Genomic DNA, 5,000 nt, shown 5'->3' with positions numbered 1-5,000 from the left:
GTCTGACGTCCCTGCTTAGTAAATGATGCAGGACCACATACATAGATGATACATACTGTAAACTGGGGAGGACAGTGTGAACCGCACTCGACCCAGTCACCCTATCTCACAGTCCACTCTGTGTGTAACAAAGCGAAAGCACCAAAGCACTATCGTTCAACAACATCCATTTTATCCTCGCTGCCACAGGACACTATCCAAAGAACGACAAGAGGAACGTCACGTCCACTAATAAGACAGAATGTCTCACACCACCCGCAAACAACGCAGCTCAAATCAGCCAGCAACACCCACAGTGGTCCACCCAGTATCAACACAGGACGCAACGCCACGCCACAACACAAAAGGTACAAGTAATAAAATACCCTTTGGCCACACTCCTTATAAAGGCATCGAACCAACCCACCACCTGACACCAGCCAAACGTACATCCTGATTTGACACATCTCTGGCAACCTAACCCACGTTGGCCCTTAACCTAACCCACGTTGGCCCTTAACCTAACCCACGTTGGCCCTTAACCTAACCCACGTTGGCCCTTAACCTAACCCACGTTGGCCCTTAACCTAACCCACGTTGGCCCTTAACCTAACCCACGTTGGCCCTTAACCTAACCCACGTTGGCCCTTAACCTAACCCACGTTGGCCCTTAACCTAACCCACGTTGGCCCTTAACCTAACCCACGTTGGCCCTTAACCTAACCCACGTTGGCCCTTAACCTAACCCACGTTGGCCCTTAACCTAACCCACGTTGGCCCTTAACCTAACCCACGTTGGCCCTTAACCTAACCCACGTTGGCCCTTAACCTAACCCACGTTGGCCCTTAACCTAACCCACGTTGGCCCTTAACCTAACCCACGTTGGCCCTTAACCTAACCCACGTTGGCCCTTAACCTAACCCACGTTGGCCCTTAACCTAACCCACGTTGGCCCTTAACCTAACCCACGTTGGCCCTTAACCTAACCCCCGTTGGCCCTTAACCTAACCCACGTTGGCCCTTAACCTAACCCACGTTGGCCCTTAACCTAACCCACGTTGGCCCTTAACCTAACCCACGTTGGCCCTTAACCTAACCCACGTTGGCCCTTAACCTAACCCACGTTGGCCCTTAACCTAACCCACGTTGGCCCTTAACCTAACCCACGTTGGCCCTTAACCTAACCCACGTTGGCCCCTTAACCTAACCCACGTTGGCCCCTTAACCTAAGTTACGCTGCACCTTAACCTAAGTTACGCTGCACCTTAACCCAAGTTACGCTGCACCTTAACCCAAGTTACGCTGCACCTTAACCCAAGTTACGCTGCACCTTAACCCAAGTTACGCTGCACCTTAACCCAAGTTACGCTGCACCTTAAAACACGCGATCTAGTGTGCACCTTAACCCAAGTTACGCTGCACCTTAACCCAAGTTACGCTGCACCTTAACCCAAGTTACGCTGCACCTTAACCCAAGTTACGCTGCACCTTAACCCAAGTTACGCTGCACCTTAACCCAAGTTACGCTGCACCTTAACCCAAGTTACGCTGCACCTTAACCCAAGTTACGCTGCACCTTAACCCAAGTTACGCTGCACCTTAACCCAAGTTACGCTGCACCTTAACCTAACTTACGCTGCACCTTAACCTAACTTACGCTGCACCTTAACCTAACTTACGCTGCACCTTAACCTAACTTACACTGCACCTTAACCTAACTTACGCTGCACCTTAACCTAACTTACACTGCACCTTAACTGTCACATGTAACGTCACAGGAATGTAGCTTTGCCTAACAGCAACCCTCTGAACATAGTTCACTGCTTGGATCCTCTGGTGTCATGTGTATTTCTTGATGCCATGGTGCGTACCCTCACATAAAGGTCTTTCGAGTGTTGCGTACTTTCTACACAGTCCCGCTAACCACTGGAAGGGTGTACCGCTACAGAACGAATATCGCCCTCCCCTCCTGCCCTTCCAAGCTGGTCGGTCAGGCGTTTGTTTGTGAAATGAGCCTTGCAGCTGTTCAGTTGCATTCGGTTGTCGATGCAGTCAGTGTACGTTGTGGTACGGCCTGTGTGGACTGTCCGCTGATGTACGCGTAACCCACACTGATCATCCGTCGTTACGTACTGAGTGACATAATGTGGCACATGCTTGACCGTACACCGGCTGCGCCCTACAATGGCGAATCATAAGGGCCATATGTTGTGCACGATGCTACTTGTCTCGTCTCCCCATTACAGCGAGATTGCACTGTTGTACGCCGTACAGACATGTGGTAGGTAGGTACGGACGAAAGTATTGCATGTTGGCCCCCCCCCCCCCCCCCTCCTCCCTCTGCCGGGAATCAGCGTGAGCCGTCTGTTGATGTAGCGACGAGGGTTTTCCTATTTAATCGTATTGCCCCACACAACATGATAGCACGGTGGACCGCGTTCCACATCTGCGACATGCTACAGAGGCCGGTTGACAGTCGACCGCGCAAGGGACATTGCACACGTGCGCGGACCATCTTCCACGTGTTCTCTCGTGTACATGCCGCAGTGTGTATGTGGGCTGATGTAGCGTGTCGTGACACATAACATGCAGGCATGCCAGAATCGTAGATTTCGCAAATGTAGATTGACGTATACGTTTGCTGCCAAAGATCCGCAAATGAACTGGAAATCAGTTGTTGAGCGGTTGTTCGCGCTGCAGGTGCATCGGTGATAGCGACGATCGGTACATCTATGAACCGGTTGTTTCGGCGGTACCCGCCATGCCCCCGAACCTGAGTTGGCCATGTGGGTATGAAGCGATACGAGGCTGTGGCTTGGCGGGACAGTCCCCGGCCGGTGAGGGGGGGCCGCCCGGCGTGCTGGCCGCGCGCTGCGTGAGCGCACGCACTACAGCCGGCTGGTGGGGGGCGCCCAGTGGCAGGAGCGCCGGCCGACGGGCCCGGCTGGCGTCCCAGCTATGCGCCGGCGCACCCTGCGCGCGGCGCCAGGCGGCCAAAGTGGGTTCTGCCGAGCCCGGTGCGAAGCGCGGTGGACATCTGCAGTGTGCTGGTCCGATTGCGGACTGTGTGCGTTGAGGATGCGCCGCCGCCCGGCACTCGGCGTCGCGACGCCGTCTGCTGCTCGGTCGCCCCCAGCGGTTCTCGCAGGTGGTTTGTATCGCAGCTCTGCGGACGTGTTGGCGCGTGCGCTGTGCTGGGAGAGTTCGCTTCTGCACCCAAGTGGGGCTTTGCCCTTCTGTGGCGCTGGCGTTGGAGCTGCCGGTCACCGTAGGTGGCGCGTGTTGTTTCCCGCCGGCAATGCCACGACAGCACGCTCCCGGGCCTCTGTCGGCAGCGGCAAGCTCAGTTGGGAGCACGGGTGTTCGCACTGAAAGCGTCTACTCGCCCATCTCCGGGCGATTGCGCCTCTCTCGAACCCGACCAAGTACTTAGGACGGCGCTGCGCGCCGCCGGGACCTGAGAGGGTTTCGAGGTGTATCGTGCAGGGGAGCTCAGCCTCCTCCTGTTTGCAGAATAATTGAGCGGACGCTTGCGTGTTCGCGCGGGCCCTCGGGACACACTCCCGGGCGGCCGGCTGCTCAGCTCTCGTTGACGCAGCTCCCTGGTTGATCCTGCCAGTAGTCATATGCTTGTCTCAAAGATTAAGCCATGCATGTCTCAGTACAAGCCGCATTAAGGTGAAACCGCGAATGGCTCATTAAATCAGTTATGGTTCCTTAGATCGTACCCACGTTACTTGGATAACTGTGGTAATTCTAGAGCTAATACATGCAAACAGAGTCCCGACCAGAGATGGAAGGGACGCTTTTATTAGATCAAAACCAATCGGATTGGCTCGTCTGGTCCGTTTGCCTTGGTGACTCTGAATAACTTTGGGCTGATCGCACGGTCCTCGTACCGGCGACGCATCTTTCAAATGTCTGCCTTATCAACTGTCGATGGTAGGTTCTGCGCCTACCATGGTTGTAACGGGTAACAGGGAATCAGGGTTCGATTCCGGAGAGGGAGCCTGAGAAACGGCTACCACATCCAAGGAAGGCAGCAGGCGCGCAAATTACCCACTCCCGGCACGGGGAGGTAGTGACGAAAAATAACGATACGGGACTCATCCGAGGCCCCGTAATCGGAATGAGTACACTTTAAATCCTTTAACGAGTATCTATTGGAGGGCAAGTCTGGTGCCAGCAGCCGCGGTAATTCCAGCTCCAATAGCGTATATTAAAGTTGTTGCGGTTAAAAAGCTCGTAGTTGGATTTGTGTCCCACGCTGTTGGTTCACCGCCCGTCGGTGTTTAACTGGCATGTATCGTGGGACGTCCTGCCGGTGGGGCGAGCCGAAGGCGTGCTTGCGCGTCCCGAGGCGGACCCCGTTGAAATCCTACCAGGGTGCTCTTAGTTGAGTGTCTCGGTGGGCCGGCACGTTTACTTTGAACAAATTAGAGTGCTTAAAGCAGGCAAGCCCGCCTGAATACTGTGTGCATGGAATAATGGAATAGGACCTCGGTTCTATTTTGTTGGTTTTCGGAACCCGAGGTAATGATTAATAGGGACAGGCGGGGGCATTCGTATTGCGACGTTAGAGGTGAAATTCTTGGATCGTCGCAAGACGAACAGAAGCGAAAGCATTTGCCAAGTATGTTTTCATTAATCAAGAACGAAAGTTAGAGGTTCGAAGGCGATCAGATACCGCCCTAGTTCTAACCATAAACGATGCCAGCCAGCGATCCGCCGCAGTTCCTCCGATGACTCGGCGGGCAGCCTCCGGGAAACCAAAGCTTTTGGGTTCCGGGGGAAGTATGGTTGCAAAGCTGAAACTTAAAGGAATTGACGGAAGGGCACCACCAGGAGTGGAGCCTGCGGCTTAATTTGACTCAACACGGGAAACCTCACCAGGCCCGGACACCGGAAGGATTGACAGATTGATAGCTCTTTCTTGATTCGGTGGGTGGTGGTGCATGGCCGTTCTTAGTTGGTGGAGCGATTTGTCTGGTTAATTCCGATAACGAACGAGACTCTAGCC

General features: G+C 54.3%; 1 non-coding gene across 1 annotated transcript in view; it reads left to right on the top strand.

Annotated features, from left to right (window-relative positions):
- Nucleotides 1-3,579: 3,579 nt before the first annotated feature.
- LOC126319014 (small subunit ribosomal RNA) overlaps nucleotides 3,580-5,000 on the top strand; it is a 1,893-nt gene continuing 472 nt past the window's right edge. The window contains exon 1 of the ribosomal RNA XR_007557705.1: nucleotides 3,580-5,000. This exon is cut by the window's right edge and continues 472 nt beyond it. This is a non-coding gene — a ribosomal RNA (small subunit ribosomal RNA).

The sequence above is a fragment of the Schistocerca gregaria genome, unplaced genomic scaffold, assembly GCF_023897955.1.
Source record: "Schistocerca gregaria isolate iqSchGreg1 unplaced genomic scaffold, iqSchGreg1.2 ptg000685l, whole genome shotgun sequence".
Lineage (NCBI taxonomy): Eukaryota > Metazoa > Arthropoda > Insecta > Orthoptera > Acrididae > Schistocerca > Schistocerca gregaria.
This window is presented reverse-complemented; position numbering and strand designations above follow the sequence as displayed.